This window comes from Kogia breviceps, chromosome 18 (assembly GCF_026419965.1).
Source record: "Kogia breviceps isolate mKogBre1 chromosome 18, mKogBre1 haplotype 1, whole genome shotgun sequence".
NCBI lineage: Eukaryota > Metazoa > Chordata > Mammalia > Artiodactyla > Physeteridae > Kogia > Kogia breviceps.
In genome coordinates, this window is record NC_081327.1 from 24182079 (window position 1) to 24200229 (window position 18151).

Genomic DNA, 18151 nt, shown 5'->3' on the forward strand with positions numbered 1-18151 from the left:
AATACCGATGCCCTCTATGAAGTGATGGGTGATGCTTGGCTGAGTGTGGTCTCTTATGATTAGTAGGTGACTTTACTCATATGGGCTTCTGGCAGTCAGGATGAATGGTATCACTGACTGACTTTTCTGCAGTTGGACAAAAGAAATAAAATGAAACATTCATGACCCAGCAGTCTTGCTGACAGGCTGGTCTGCAATCAGAAAACTTGAGAAATTAGACTTCAGAATAGCTTGAAAATGCCTTCAATATATTTCTGCAGAGCAAATGCAGTTATATCTTCTGATTCTTTGACCAGCTAATTTTAAGTGGCTGCATCTTGAAAGAAGTCATGGTGACATTTTAGGACTCCTGTTGAATTCTTAGATTAGTCACTGAACACAACTGCAACTTCTGTCTTATTAGAAGGACCTTTAAGGACAGAATAAAATAACAAAACCCAACGGTCTTAGTCTGAGTTCCCCAGAAACCAGAGCCTGAGACAAAGCCTTGCCTTTTAAGGTGGTTCATTGGAATGTGCTTCTAGGGAGCAGTAGTACAGAGAAGGGGAGTGAACAGGGAAGGAGGGAAGGCCAACACACGATGGGTTATTGAGTTGTCTACTGGTACTTGATTCTGCTAGGACTTTCAGAGAAGCTTTATGGAATGTGTCTGAGAACTGTCTGCCCAGAGGACCAAGGGGTGAAACATTTATCCATTGGCTCCAAGTCCTCATTGATCAAAAAATGTCCCATGGGACCTTGCATTTCCAGGTCATTGGTGTTAAGCGTAGAGTGTGTTTGAGTGGGGGGGGTGCCCCAGGCAGGAACTGAGATGTATCCAGTGCAGGCCCAGGGGGAATTGATCGTCTGATTACAGCTGCACAGAGATGGCCATACCCTAATTGGAACCAGTCTCTGCAGCAGTGACTGGAGAAAGACATGGGTTTGAGAGGGTGCTCAAGGGGGCACAAGAGGTATCCTAAACATCTTCCAAACAATGATCAGGTATTGACTATTCCAGATGTTGGATGCAAGGGTGGCCTGGGTAGAATAGGTAGAAGAGTGACATGGTAAAGCCCTACTCCTTACTCTTCCCCAAATACCCATGCTTTCCTTAACATATTGTACCCTAGGTATATGGAAATATTTCATTTACCATAAAATTTAAACTGCTGTTACTTCTGAGAGTTATATTCAAATTTAAATGCACACTTCGATATAAATGATAGACATAATATATATGTGTGATAGTTAATTTTGTTGTCAACTTGACTGGGCCATCGGGTGCCCAGATTTTTGGCCAAATTTTATTTCTGGATGTGTCTGGGAGGGTGTTTCTGGATGAGATTAACATTTGAATTGGTAGACTGAGTAAAGCAACTTGTCCTCCCCAATGTGGATGGCCCTCATCCAATCTCTTGGAGGCCTGAGTGGACAAAAAAGGCTGAGTAAGGGAGAATTTGCTCTCTTTATCTGATTGTCTTTGAACCGAGACATTGGTCTTCTCCTGTCTTTGGACTCAGACAGACTGGAACTTACACGATCAACACTCCTGGGTCTGCAGCTTGATGACTGCAGATGTTGGTACTCCTCAGCCTTCATGATTGTGTGAACCAATTCTTTATAATAAATCTCTTTATATATATATGTATATCTTAATATCTTAATATGTATTTATTATATATTTATATATCCTTATATATATTTACTTAACATTATAAAGATATATATATAAATATATATATATTTCCTGAGGATCCAACTAGCAAGACATATATCTATAAACCTTTTATATATATATATATATATATATATATATATATATATATGTCTATTTCTATACAGATATTTATTTTATTGGTTATCTCTCCTCTCTCTCTCCTATTGGTTCTGTTTCTCTGGAGAATACTGACTAATATAAATATATATTTTCCCCCATATCATGTTTTCATAGGGAAAGAGGGTACAAGTATCCTGGGAATCTGATGTAGTTGGGAGCCAAACTTTCCAAACCTTATATATTTTTTCCATTATCAGTCTGGTTTTGCCTAGTGCCTATAACCCTGGGAGACATTGTCCTGGTTGCCACCGCCTCTTTCAAGGGTAGATTTTTTTCCCCCAGTCATTCTTCTCCCTTGGCTTTTGCCATGAGGAACCTGATGTGAGGAGAGAACTCAGCAAATATTTAAGTAAATATTTATGGAATGACATGAATGAATACAGAGTTAAAAATAGAACATTTTCTTATCTACCCCAGACTAGCTGTACGACCAAACAATCCCAAATAGATTTTGCATAGATTAAACGCCACCTTCCTGACCTCCCCAATGAGTTCAGCTACTGATTCTGTTCTTTTCCAGACCACCATGTATATTCAGCTGTTGTAGCCCTTATTTTCCCTTGTACTTATTTAAGGCTTGCTAGAGTGATGACTCCTCAAGGGCAAGGACCATTTCTTGTTCATCTTTCTATTGTCAGCACTGAGCAAAGTCTCTGGTGCCTGGATATTTAGAATTAATTAGAATCTGACTTTATATAAATCATGATATCTTCAATAACAGAATTAAAATGAAAACCATTTGTAGAATAAAAAGGCTAAACATATCTTCCAGCTGAGTGACCTTGGGTGAATCACTGAACTTCTCTGTACATCAGTTTATCTAAGTGAAAAAGGAGAGATCAAACTGGGTTAGGAGATCTATGACATGCATGCTACCCCTCTGCTTCCTGTGCCCTGGCTGACATTTCTAATGGACCATGACTCTCTCACTGGGTCCAGATATGAGCTTATTAGACTTAATCTAGTACACGCATTCCTTGTTTTATTGTGCTTCACAGATACGGGGTTTTTTTTACCAGTAGAAGGTTTGTGGCAACTCTGTGTCAAGCAAGTCCATTGGTCCCATGTTTCCAATAGCATTTGCTCACTTTGTGTCTCTGTGTCACATTTTGGTAATTCTTACAATATTTCAAACTTTTTCATTATTATTATATTTGTTTTGTAATCTGTGATCAATGACCTTTGATGTAACTATTGCAGAAAGATTATGACTTACTGAAGGCTCAGGTGATGGTTAGCATTTTTGGCTATAAGGTATTTTTTAATTTTTATTTTTAACAGATATATATTGGAGTATAATTGCTTCACAATACTGTGTTAATTTCTGTTGCACAACAAAGTGAATCAGCCATATGCATACACATGCCCCCATATCCCCTCCCCTTTGAGCCTCCCTCCCATCCTCCCTATCCCACCCCTCAAGGTCATTGCAAGGCACCGAGCCGACCTCCCTGTGCTATGCTGCTGCTTCCCACTAGCCAACTTTTTTACATTCGGTAGTGTATATATGTTGATGCTACTCTTACTTCGCCCAATCTTCGACTCCTTTATCATAAATTAGGTGCCCATATGTGCGTGGGTTTATCTCTGGGCATATCTTATACCATAGATCTATATTTCTGTTTTTGTGCCAATACCATACTGTCTTGATTACTGCAGCCTTGTGGTATAGTTTGAAATCAGGGAGCCTGATTCCTCCAACTTCGTTTTTCTTTCTCAAGATTGCTTTGGCTATTCAGGGTCTTTTGTGTTTCCATGTGAATTGTAAAATTTTTTGTTCTGATTCTGTGAAGAATGCCATTGGTAGTTTGACAAGGATTGCATTGAATCTGTAGATTGCTTTGGGTAGTATAGTCACTTACACAATATTGATTCTTCCAATCCAAGAACAAGGTATATTTCTCTATCTGTTTATGAAATCTTTGCTTTCTTTCATCAGTGTTTTATCGTTTTCTGAGTACAAGTCTTTCACCTCCTTAGGCAGGTTCATTCCTAGGTATTTTATTTTTTTTGTTGCAATGGTAAATGGGAGTGTTTCCTTAATTTCTCTTTCTGATTTTTCGATTTTTCATTGTTGGTGTATAGGAATGCCAGAGATTTCTATGCATTAATTTTGTATCCTGCAACCTTACCAAATTCATTGATTAGTTCTAGTAGTTTCCTGGTGGCATCTTTAGGATTTTCTATGTATAGTATCATGTCATTGACAAACAGTGACAGTTTTACTTCTTCTTTTCCAATTTGTATTCCTTTTATTTCTTTTTCTTCTCTGATTGCTGTGGCTAGGACTTCCAGAACTATGTTGAATAAGAGAGTGAACATCCTTGTCTTGTTCCTGATCTTAGTGGAAATGCTTTCAGTTTTTCACCATTGAGTATGATGCTTGCTGTGGGTTTGTCATATATGGCCTTTATTATTTTGAGGCAGGTTCCCTTTATGCCCATTTTCTGGACAGTTTTTATCATAAACAGGTGTTGAACTTTGTCAAAAGCTTTTTCTGCATCTATTGAGATGGTCATATGGTTTTTATTCCTTAATTTGTTAATGTGGTGTATCACATTGATTGATTTGCATGTATTGAAGAATCCTTGCATTCCTGGGATAAATCCCACTTGATCATGGTGTATGATCCTTTTAATGTCCTGTTGGATTCTGTTTGCTAGTATTTTGTTCAGGATTTTTGCATCTATGTTCATCAGTGATATTGGTCTATAATTTTCTTTTTTTGTGTTACCTTTTTCTAGTTTTGGTATGAGGGTGATGGTGGCTTCGTAGAATGAATTTGGGAGTGTTTCTCCCTCTACAATTCTTTGGAAGAGTTTGAGAAGGATGGGTGTTAGCTCTTCTCTAAATGTTTGATAGAATTCGCCTGTGAAGCAATCTCATCCTAGACTTTTGTTTGTTGGAAGATTTTTAATTGTGGTTTCAGTTTCATTACTTGTGATAAGTTTGTTTATATTTGTACATTTCCAGGAATTTGTCCATTTCTTCGTGGTCGTCCATTTTATTGGCATATAGTTATTTGTAGTAGTCTCTTATAATCCTTTGTATTTCTGCAGTGTCAGTTGTGATTTCTCCTTTTTCATTTCTAATATTATTGATTTAGAGTCCTCTCCCTTTTTTTCTTGATGAATCTGGCTAAGGGTTTATCAATTTTGTTTATCATCTCAAAGTACCAGTTTTTAGCTTTGTTGATCTTTGCTATTGTTTTCTTCATTTCTATTTCATTTATTTCTGCTCTGATCTTTATGATTTCTTTCCTTCTACTGACTTTGGGTTTTCTCTGTTCTTCTTTCTCTTTGTTTTAAGTGTAGGGTTAGATTGTTTATTTGAGATTTTTCTTGTTTTTTTTTGAGGTGAGATTGTATTGCTATAAACTTCCCTCTTAGAACTGCTTTTGCTGTGTCCCATAGGTTTTGCGTTGTCATGTTTTCATTTGTTTCTATGTATTTTTAAATTTCTTCTTTGATTTCTTCAGTGATCTTTTGGCTATTTAGTAGCACACTGTTTAGCCTCCATGCACTTGTGTTTTTTACATTGTTTTTCCTGTAATTGATTTTCAATCTCATAGCATTGTGGTCAGAAAATATGCTTGATATGCTTTCAATTTTCTGAGGCTTGATTTGTGACCCAAGTTGTGATCTATCCTGGAGAATCTTCCATGTGCACTTGAGAAGAAAGTGTATTCTGCTGCTTTTGGGTGGAATGTTCTATAAATATCAGTTAGATCTATCTGATCTATTGTGTCATTTAAAGCTTGTGTTTCCTTATTTATTTTCTGTTGGGATGATCTCTCCTCTGGTGTAAGTGGGGTGTTAATGTCCCGTACTATTATTGTGTTACTGTTGATATCTCCTTTCATGGTTGTTAGCATTTGCCTTATGTATTGAGGTGCTCCTATGTTGGCTGTATAAAAATTTATAATTGTTATATCTTCTTCTTGGATTGATCCTTGGATCATTATGTAGTCCATCCTTACCTCTTGTAACAGTCTTTATTTTAAAGTCTATTATATCTGATACAAGTTTGCTACTCCATGGTTTTTTTTTTTTTTGAATTTTATTTTGTTTATTTATTTATACAGCAGGTTCTCATTAGTCATCAATTTTATACACATCAGTGTATACATGTCAATCCAAATCACCCAATTCATACCCCCCTCCACCACCCCACTGCTTTCCCCCTTGATATCCATACGTTTGTTCTCTACATCTGTGTCTCAATTTCTGCCCTACTCCAGCTTTCTTTTGATTTCTATTTGCATGGAATATCTTTTTCCAGCCCCTCACTTTCAGTCTGTATGTGTCCATAGGTCTGAAGTGGGTCTCTTGTAGACAGAATATATATGGGTCTTGTTTTTGTATCCATTCAGCAGTCTGTGTCTTTTGGTTGGGGCATTTAATCCATTTACATTCAAAGTTATTATCGATATGTATGTTCCTATTACCATTTTCTTAATTGTTTTGGGTTTGTTATTGTAGGTCTTTTCCTTCTCTTGTGTTTCCTGCCAAGAGAAGTTCCTTTAGCATTTGTTGTAAAGCTGGTTTGACGGTGCTGAATTCTCTTAGCTTTTGCTTGTCTATAAAGGTTTCAATTTCTCTGTCGAATCTGAATGAGATCCTTGTTGGGTAGAGTAATCTTGGTTGTAGGTTTTTCCCTTTCATCACTTTAAATATGTCCTGACAGTCCCTTCTGGCTTGCAGAGTTTAAGCTGAAAGATCAGCTGTTAACCTTATGGGGATTCCCTTGTATGTTAATTGTTGTTTTTCCCTTGCTGCTTTTAATATTTTTTCTTTGAATTTAATTTCTATTAGTTTGATTAATATGTGTGTCTTGGTGTGTTTTTCCTAGGGTTTATCCTGTATGGGACTCTCCGTGCTTCCTGTACTTGGGTGACTATTTCCTTTCCCATGTTAGGGAAGTTTTCAACTATAATCTCTTCAAATATTTTCACAGACCTTTTCTTTTCCTCTTCTTCTTCTGGGACCCCTATAATTCGAATGTTAGTGCATTTAACGTTGTCCCAGAGGTCTCTGAGACTGTCCTCAGTTCTTTTCATTCTTTTTTCTTTATGCTGCTCCTTAGCAGATACTTCCACCATTCTGTCTTCCAGCTCACTTATTCATTCTCTTGCCTCTGTTATTTTGTTATTGATTCATTCTAATGTATTTTTCATTTTGGTTATTATGTTGTTCATCTGTTTGTTCTTTAGTTCTTCTAGATCTTTGTTAAACATTTCTTGTATTTTCTCAATCCGTACCTTCATTCTACTTCTGAGATTCTAGATCATCTTTACTATCATTACTCTGAATTCTTTTTCAGGAAGATTGCCTATTTCCTCTTCATTTATTTGGTCTTGTAGGTTTTTACCTTGCTCCTTCATCTGTGGCATAATTTTTTGCTGTCTCATTTTTTTTTTTTTTTAAATGAGTGGGATTGTGTTCCTATCTTACTGATTGTTTGGCCTGAGCCTTCCAACATTGGGGTTTGTAGCCTATTGGATAGAGCTGGGTCTTGGTGCTGAGATGAGGAGCACCATGAGACCTCACTCCGATGAATATTCCCTGGGGTCTGAGGTTCTCTGTTAGTCCAGTGGTTTGGATTCAGAGCTCCTACTGCAGGAGCTTTAGCCCGATCCCAGGCTCATGAACCTAGATCCTGCAAGGTGCCTGGGGTGGCAAAAAAAAAAAAAAAAAAAAAAAAAGAACAATAACAAAGTAAAAAATAAAATTAGACTAAGAAACTAACAGATATGTTAGAAAGAGTATAAAAATGAAAACATAGATGGATCAACAACCAGAAGGCACATCAGTACCACAATAGTAAAAAAGAGGAGGGAATAAAAAAGGAGGGGGAAGGCCTTGGTTGTGAAGGGTGGGGCTTAAGTAAGGGAGAGGTTTGGGCAGTGGGCGGGGCCAATGCTCAGGACCCACAGGGCTGGAAAAGGCCCTGGGGGCTGTGGGGGGTGGGGCTTAGGCTCAAGGAACAAAAGAGGCCCAGGTGTGTCCCCCCCACCTGGGTCTCAGAGGGCAGGGGACCTCACTGGGAGCTCAGCAGGCTTTCTGGGCTCAAGTGGGTGGGGCAATCACCCTCTGCTCCTCTCCTGCTCCTCCTGGAGGGCCCCTCATGCCTGCCTCTCCTGATCTCCCCTGCCTCCCTCCTACATCCCCAAGGACACATGTGGCCTGGAGGGGACTTTGGAGGGCAGGGGATTGGCCTGGAGCTCAGCAGCCTCACCACGTCCGAATGGGTGGGGTGATCATCCTCCACTCCTCTCCTGCTATTTTTGGAGAGTCCCTCCCACCTGCCTCTCCTGATCTCCCTGGCCTCAGGTGCACTGATCCTCTCTGGCCTCCACTTCTCCTCCCCCTTCAGTCTCCCTACATCCCACTGGTTTACTTTGGGGTTCCTCCCATCTCCTTGGGCATCAGAGTCTCCCACCAGTGGTCAGCAAGTGCCCTAGTTGTAGGGAGATGTTAACTCTGTGTCTTCCCACACAGCCATCTTGACTCCACCCCTGCTATAAGGTATTTTTGAATTAACACATTCACATTGTTTTCTTAGACATAATACTATTGTACACTTAGTAGACTACAATACAGTATAAACACAATTTTTATATGCACTGGGAAACAAAATTCATGTGATTTGCTTTATTGTAGTATTCACTTTATTAGAGTGGTCTGGAACCAAACCCACACTATCTCTGAGGTATGCCTGTGTAGCTTGAGGTTTCTCTGATGATCTTAGTTTGCCATCAAGCTGGAATCAGTTCTTTGGAAGGTTTTAGGCAGGAGAGAGATAAAATTTGATTTATGCTTTCAAAGATCATTCTGATCAACTAGTAAAGGCTGCCCAGAGTGCTGTATCTTCTCAGAAGCTGTAGCTAAATTATAGCAGCAGAGACAAAAGTGTATGGTTGATCTGGTAGGAAAGCAAATGGCAGAAATGTAAATGAAACTGTTAAAAAAGAGGGAAATCCTGTGAGCTCATGGCATAGCTTCCCCAGGAGAAAGAGGGTTGAGTGTGTTATTAGGTCTAGTAATTAAACTTTTAGTCAAATTCAGGGATAGGAAATGCAGTCTTGGGTCTGAATGAGGCAGGGGATTGGAATAGAAAACCACATGAACCAGGATGTTTGAAAGGTTGATCTGTAGCGATAAGATTCTCTGGAAGAAATTCCACCTATCAACATAAAGAGAGAGGAAGCATGTCTATGCTTTGTTCTCAGTGAAAAACATTACCCTTGAGAAATCAAAATCTCTATTTTGTGCTTTATGCAAACTTTGGTTCCAAATCTATTCTTTCCAAATTTTCCATGAAACCCAAACTGAAAAATTAATATATAAAGTGATTCTAAGCCTACTCCTTGAGTACCTGGCAGAAGTAAAGCAAAACTCCTGTGGAGGAGCACTTCCATTTCCCATACCATAGGAATTGGACCGTGTAAGAGAGACTAACGATGAATCCACAATCCACAATTACAAAACACACACAGAAATGAAACAATACTCATTAGAAAGCCAATAGACAAAAAAATATTAAGTAATTTTATATTTGTTTGTGTCTGAGACATAGTATTATATAAATGTTTAAATAGATAAATGGATGGATAGATAAATAAATAAATAACAAAAAGAATATTAAAACACCAAAAACTTCGGTTACCAGAGAAATTCATAAAATATTTTTAAGTAGGTATACTTAAAACTATTAAAGACATAAAAGGCACAAAACATTTACAAGAATGTTCATTGCGGCATTATTTATTATTACAAATTTGGAACTCAATCTACATATTCACCAATAGGAAAATGGACAAATTGTGTACATTCAAATAATAAATGAATAAGTGAATACTATGTCAGTTAAATGAACAAACTAAAACTAAGTTTATTTAGTTCAATCTCAAACACATAATGTTAAGCAAAACAAAAAAGAACACATTTTTGAAGGATATCTACAATGTGATTCCATTTATAGTTTAAAATCATGCATGCATAGTAATAATATATTACATATATTGTTTGTGGGTGTATACATACATAATAAAAATATAAAAACATACATATGCATGGTAACCTCTAAAATCAGGATAGTGGTTACTTCTGAGTATGAAAGGGTAGAGGGGGAATAGAGTTGTCTCCACTCACCTTATTTCTTAAGCTAGGTGGTAGAAACTTAGTGTTTGTTAAATTATTCTTTATACATTTTTCAAACATGAGGTAATTATTCATCACTGTAATCACAAGAGAGAAATATTGAGTGATTGATATTTATCCTTAAAAGATACTGTAGAAGAACACAGAGCAAGCCCAATAAAGTAATGGAAATAAATAGTAGTGACAAGAGCAAAAATTCATTAAAAAGAACATAAAGAAACAATAAAAGAGAATGAAATAAAATTAAAAGCCAGGCTTTTGAGAAGCTTAATGAAACGAAACTCTGGTAAATTCAGGCAACTTAAAAATAGAGTATACAAATAAAAAGTATTAGTCCTGAAAAAGGAGACATAACTACTGATTCAGTAGAGGTGAAGAAATCATAAGAGGATATTATGAGCAACTTTATGCCAATGCCATCTGAAAACATACAAAAAATTGATATCTTTTAAGAAATTGACTCAAGATAAAATAGAAAAACAAAATAGACTTATAACTATTAAGGAAATTAAAATAGTATTGTGAAATCTATTCTTTTCAAAAATCTTTAAGTTAGGTGAATTTACCGGCAAGTTTTGTCAAACTTTAAGGAGCACATGATTCCAATTTTGTATAAACTGTCCCACATAATAATAAGGATGAAAAGCTCTCTAACTGCTGTTATAATATTGATAACACACCTGAAAAGGGTACAAAAAAAGAAAGTATAGGTTGATAGCAACTATAAACATAACTTCAAAATTTCTAAATAAATTAATAAGAGCAAAATAATTTGTCAAACAGTAAATAAGTTAAATAATAAATCATGACTAAGTAGACTTTATTTCAGGAATATAAAGACGATTTTACATTAGAAAGTATTGCAGGACTTTCCTGGTGGCTCAGTGGTTGAGAATCTGCCTGCCAATCCAGGGGACTTGGGTTTGACCCCTGGTGCAGGAAGATCCCACATGCCACGGAGCAACTAAGCCCATGTGCCACAACTACTGAGCCTGTGTTCTAGAGCCTGCAAGCCACAATTACTGAGCCCATGTGCCACAACTACTGAAGCCCACATGCCTACAGCCTGTGCTCTGCAAAAAGAGAAGCCACTGCAATGAGAAGCACATGCACTGCAGCAAAGAGTAGCCCCAGCTCACAGCAACTAGAGAAAGCCTGTGTGCAGCAATGAAGACACAATGCAGCCAAAAATAAAGTAAAAAAAAGAAAGTATTGCATGTAGTTTATCACACTACACAGTAAAAAGAAAACTCTTGTGATCACCTAAGTGGATGGAGAAAAGCATTTAATAAAAATTCAGGGCTTCCCTGGTGGCGCAGTGGTTGAGAGTCCGCCTGATGATGCAGGGGACACAGGTTCATGCCCCGGTCTGGGAAGATCCCACATGCCGCAGAGCGGCTGGGCCCGTGAGCCGTGGCCGCTAAGCCTGAGCGTCCGGAGCCTGAGTTCCGCAACGGGAGAGGCCACAGCAGTGAGAGGCCCACGTACTGAAAGAAAAAAAAAAAAATCAATACCCATTTATAATATAAATTCATGACAAACTAGGACTATAAGAAAACAACCAGAACCTGATAGTATATTCTAAAAAATTACAACTATTATAATTAATGATAAAAATCTTAGAAACATTCCTATTAGTTCAGGGATAACATTTTATTGGAGGGCTTAGCCACCATAATTAAATAAGAACAAACACAAATTAGGAGGCATTAAGAGGAAGTAACCCAACTCATAATTCACAAGGTATATAATTGTCTACACAGGAAATCTATGAGCATCTAGATTAAAATCATTAACACTAATAGGAAAATTCAGCAAGTTTCCTGGATCTAAGATAAATACATAAGAATCAATTATATTTTTAGGTACTAGGAACAATTAGGAGATGTAGATTTTTAAAAAGACACCATTTAGGGACTTCCCTGGTGGTCTGGTGTTTAAGACTTTGCCTTCTAATGCAGGGAGTGAGGGTTCAATCCCTGGTCAGGGAGCTAAGATCCCACATGCCTCATGGTCAAAAAACCAAAACATAAAACAGAAGCAATATGGCAACAAATTCAATAAAGACTAAAAAAATGGGTCACATCAAAAAATAAAAAGACACCATTTTGACAAATGTAATAGTTATGTAACCACCACCAGCACTCCCCCAATTTCCCTTGTAACCCTCTCAATCCCATACCCTCACTCCCAGGCTCTAACACCACTGACATGATTTCTGTCTCTATAGTTTTTTCTTCCTCAGCAATTCAAGTAAATGGAATCATACAGTATATAGTCTTCTATCTGATTGTTTTCATTTTATATATGGTTTTGCATGTATTAGTAGTCTGTTACTTTTTATTCCTGGGTAGTATCCCACTGTATGGATGTGCCCTGGACTTTTATCCAATTACCCGTTGATGAATATTTAGTTGTGTTGTTATTAATAAACCTTTATAAAGATTTGTGTACATGTCTTTGTGTGAACATATTTTTATTTATTTTGGGTAAATATCTAGGAATGGGGATTGCTGGGGATTATATGTATGTTTAACTTTATTAGACACAGGCAAACTATTTTCCAAAGTGATTCTAGCATCTCCCACCAGCAACATGTGAGAGTTCCAGTTGTTCTTTATCCTTGCTGACACTTTGTGCCGTCAGTTCTTCTTTTAGCCATTCTGTTGAGTGTATAGTTCTACCTCATTATAGTTTTAATTTGCATTCCCCTAATGACTAATGATGTTGCACATTTTTTTCATGTTTATGTGTCATTTATATGTTTTTTCATTGAAGTGTCTGTTCAAATTCTTTCCCACTCTTTTAAACTTCTATTATTGAATTGTAAGTATACTCTTTATATTCTGGATAGAAATCCTTTATCTGATATGTGTTTTGCGAATACTTTCTTTTTGTGCGTGGCTTGTTTTTTTTATTTTCTCATCTATGTCTTTTGAAGAGTGGATATTTTAATTTTCATGAAGTTAAATTTTTCAAATTTGTTGTGGATTACTGTGTTATATATGAAACCTTTACCTGACCAAAGATCACAAAGATTTTCTCTCATATTTTCTTCTAGAAATTTTAGAGTTTTAGGTTTTATGTTTGGATCCATGATCCATTTCACGTTTTTCGAATATGGTGCAGGTATCAACTGAGGTTCATGTTTTTGGATTTGGGTTATTCCAGCACTATTTGTTGTAAAGCCTATCTTTTCCCTATTAAGTTTTTTTGGCAAATTTGTCAATCAACCATATAATTAGGGTCTATTTCTGGATTCTCTATTCTGTTCTATTGATCTATATGTCTATCCTAACATCACTACCATACTATCTTGGTTACAGTAGGTTTATAATGAGTCTTTTTAAAAAATTTCTTTATTTTATTTATTTACTTTTGGCTGCATTGGATCTTTGTTGCTGCACGCAGGGTTTCTCTAGTTGTGGCAAGCAGGGGCTACTCTTCATTGCGGTGTGCGGGCTTCTCGTTGCAGTGGCTTCTCTTGTTGCAGAGCACGGGCTCTAGGAGCATGGGCTTCAATAGTAATGGTACACAGGTTCAGTAGTTGTGGCTTGCGGGCTCTAGAGTGCAGGCTCAGTAGTTGCGGCCCACGGGCTTAGTTGCTACACGACATGGGGGATCCTCCCAGACCAGGGCTTGAACTCGTGTCTGCATTGGCAGGCGGATTCTTAATCACTGCGCCACCAGGGAAGCCCTATAATAAGTCTTAAAATCAAGTAGTGTGAGTCTTACAACTTTGTTCTTCTTTTTCAAGATTGCTTGGATCATTTTAGATTCTTTGCTTTTCAATGTAAATTTTAGCATCAGCCTGTCAATTTCTACAGAAACACCCGTCTGGGATTTTAATTGGGATTGTATTGAATATGTAGATCAATTTGGGGAGAACTGACACCTTAACAATAACTAAACAATTGAGTCTTCCAATTCATGAGCACATATTTCTATTTATTTAGGTCTTGTTTAATTTTTCTTCATCAAGTTGATAAGTTTTGGGAGGTTTGTTATACAGAAATAAATAACATAAAAGTCTGCTTTGTTTACTATTTTATACTGAGAGATTAGAACATTTTCTGGTATTCAGTTAATGAATGCTCAGTGAATAGTCTTTGAATCAATAAGGGGTTGGTACACAAGATAAAACTTATTTGCTCTTTTGAGAATATGTTAATATCTATTCCACAAATTGTTGAATGAAAGGAATGAGTGAAAAAAGTGAGAAATGCTTTTTGAGTACTTGGCACACAGTAGGTATTAATTATGTTAAAGGAAAAGAAAGGGTAGAAAAAATAATTTCGTATTGCCTAGGCGATCCTGAATTTTCCAAAGTGAAGAATGAAAGATTAACAAGCATTTTGCGACAAGACAGATGGTAAAACTTGGGTTTGAAAAATACTTTGATCCCAATTGGATAAACTAGATATTTGCACACATTTCCTTGCTCCTATTGGTGGAGCCTGTGTCACTGGGTAGATGGCTGCACTTCAGAGCAAAGCAATTCATCATTTGTGGTCCAATGGTGGGCAGCTCTGCTTACCTTCTGGGGGGAGTGACCACTGCAGTAGGTCAGGATCCACTGAAACCACCTGGCACAGCACTCTTCTTATGCCTGTCTAGGCCCTCCCACAATGTCCCATCAGAACACCGCAGAAAGCCCAGTCAGAGCAGGTGGATAGAGAGGGCACAGGCTCTGAAGTTACGTGGACTGACATCGGAGTCCTGGCTCCACCACTTACTATAGTGTGACCTTGGACAAGTTACCTATGAACTCTGAATCTCAACTCCCTTATCTGTAAAGTGGGGAAAATAAGAACTACATTAAGAAGTGCTCTAAGACTTTAAAAAAAAAAAATATATATATATATATATATATGTATATATATATATATATATATATATGAAAAATGCTTGGAACACAGTAGCCACTCAATAAATTATACTTATCATCCTATAAAACTCTGGCTAGAGCATTCTATGAAATTCATGCTTTAAGCTCAGTGACCTGTTGAAGTTAGCAGTCTTTACATCATTAGGATTTCCTGGGTTGTTGATAAACACCTGATAAAATGATGTCTCCTGAAAACAACAATAATAAGCAGCTATCAAACACAGAAAAAAGCACACACACCTCCCCTCCCCACCAAAAAAAAAAAAAAAAAGTCCCAATCAACAGCAGCAGCATGGGCCTCTAGACTCAAAACTCAGCAACTTTTCCTTAGTGAGGTCCATAAACAAATTTTACTTCCCTCTTAAATTTTAGTGCCTTTGCTTTTCCTGCAGTCCTGTAGGGTCCTTTTTACTTCATTCTTGGAAGCACTGTTATTAACCACTGGAGCTGGATAGATGCCATGAGGGTGCCACCAGCATGCCACTTCTGTCCACCTTGCCAGGGACACTGAGCTGTAGGTGTTTCTTTCTTGGGGGGTCAGAGGCTGGTGAGGGAGGGTGGAAAGGTGGGGCAGGTCTGGGGATGGATCAGTGAGCTCTTTCTGAACAAATCTCCACTCGAGGGGAGAAATGGAAGCTGGCACATTTCAGAGTGTTTTCCGAATCACTCTTAGCAGTCCTGGGAGTAGATTTACAAAGAGATGTATGTTCTCAGTATTTGACTAAACACAGACAGGCACTAAAATATGGTATGCTCACAAATTGTTAACAGGTATTGAATTCTAAATAACACTTTTGGGCATCTATTCAAAGATCTAAGCATCTATTCAAAGATCTAAGCTCTTCATACCGTAATCTACCTCTTGTAACACAGGCACAAAGATGACCCTTGATAAATGTGGAAGGAGTAGAGAAGTGGTGGGGAGAAGAGGATGAAGGAAGGAAGGGACAGATAGAGGATGAGAAAATAAAGAAACAAAAGGGAAGAGGCAATTATTAAATTGCACAGTGGAAACTCCCTGCAATACACTGTCCCTTTAAAAGAAAATGTTACAATCATGCAAATGTTCCCAGGAACCACACCCAGAGCCACCACTCATGTCCACAGTGCCTCTCCAGCATGAATCTGGACCTTCCTTTTGCCAGAGCCATATTTCCTAGCTTCTTTTTACAGTGGCTCAGCCCCAAGTTTGCTCTGATCTATGTCTTTCGTTGCTGTTAACCCCCATGACCTTTGATCTTACTGTCTTGAGAGGATTATACTTAGCAAACTCCTCTGGGGCTTGGTGGCTGGTCTCCCCTCTCTGGCCTCACACGTGCCTGGCAGGGAGGCCCAGATCCTGCCCGGGGCTGACTTCTTCCAAGGGATGCTCCCTGGTGTTGAGGTACCCATGGCCTCATGGGTGATGCCACGAGCACCAGCTGGACATCACTGAGGGTTCCACAGGCTCAGCTGCTGGGAACAGTCACTTTTTGATGAGGGAACCCTCCTGAGAGAGGGGCAATCTCCGACCAGCTTAAAGTCCCTCACTAGCGCTTCCATGGAAAAGATTGATGAAAACAAAGTAGAGAACACTTAAAAAAAAATCAACCTATCCCATGAACTTCCATCCCTGACAGAGGTCCCTACCACCTCCCAATCTTGATTTCTTCTCCTTTTAAAACACATTTGTGGTAATTTCAACTACCAGTCTTAACAGGTTCAAGGAATGACCCTAATTAGTTCATTGACTTTAAAAGGATGAATGAGGTACTGACTAAGAATAAAATGGTCCCCTACTAATATCAGTTATGAACTCTTTTTTGGGGGGAATTTTTAAAAATTGAAGTATAGCTAATTTACAATATCGTGTTAGTTTCAAGTGTACAGCAAAGTAATTCATATATATATATATATGTATTCTTTTTCTGATTCTATTCCATGTTAGGTTATTACAAGATAGTGTGTATAGCTCCATGTGCTATACAGTAGGTCCTTTTTGTTTACCTATTTTATATATAGTACTGTGTATATGTGAATCCCAAACTCTTAATTTATCTCTCTCCCCAGTTATGAACTCTTGATAGTTGAGCATTGAGACTGACCCCCAAGAGCATGAATTGTGCCTCACCAAGCACTCCCCCACCCCCCAAATGCAGACAATGCTTTACCTCCTCTCTATCTGGGAGCAAACTCTACCCATGACACAGCCCACTGAAGACATAGCCTATTGATCAATAACCACAGCTGAGCATCCACTGAGAGATGGATCTGGTGTCGGGTCCTGAGCCATTCAGAGAGGCTGTCCATGCAGCCCTGGAGCTTGGGGGGGGGGAAGCGGCCATTTATATGCCTCTCTTCTTGTGGTACTAGTACCTCCTCTCTCAGGCAACTGCTGTACTTTCTTGCTTCCTACCTCTAACCAATAAGTTCTGGTGGGGCTGCCCATCCCCTGCCCAGGCATGCCAAGCACAGTGCTTCTGTGGGGGAATTTGAATGGGAAATAAGAGAAGAGCATCACCTCCTTCTTTCTGGCAGCTACGTTGGGGGAGATGTGAGCTCAGAGCTAACCACAGCCTTTGTGCTAGTCTGGTAGGGAAAGCCATGTGGAGAAATGAGGCAGAGGGGTCAGTGGCAGAAAGATTCCATGTTCACTGATTAGAAAAGAATTGTAAGATGATGCAGAAACCAGTTGTATTAGTTTCCTATTGCTGCTATAACAAATTAAGACACTTTAGTGGCTTAAAACAGCACAAATGTATTGTCTTATGGTTTTCGTAGGCCAGAAGTCTGGGATAGGTTTTACGAACTAAAATCAAGGTGTTGGCAAAGCTGCATTCCTTCTGGAGGCTGTAGGAAAGAATCTCTTTCCTGGCCTTTTCCAGCTTCCTGGGGCTGCCTTCATTCCTTGGCTCATCGCCCCTTCCTCCAACTTCAAAGTGTATCTGCTTCTGTCATCATAGCACCTCTTTCTGAAATTCCTGCCTCTGACTTATAAGGACCCTTGTCATTACACTGGGCCCACCCAGATAATCTAGAATAATCTTCTCATTTCAAGGTCATCTCAAAGTTAATTAGCAATTTAAATTCCATCTACAACCCTAATTCCCTCTTGCCATGTAACACACATATTCACCGGTTCTCAGGATCAGGACTTTGACATCTTTTGAGGTCATTATTCTGTCTCTCACATCAGTAGATAACAGTAGAGCCTGCCTTAATATCCCTCAGGCTGCAGAGGTACAGAGAAGGGGATGAGGAGTTTAGAGACTCAGCCAAATAGGGTTTCCAGGGCCAAAGGCA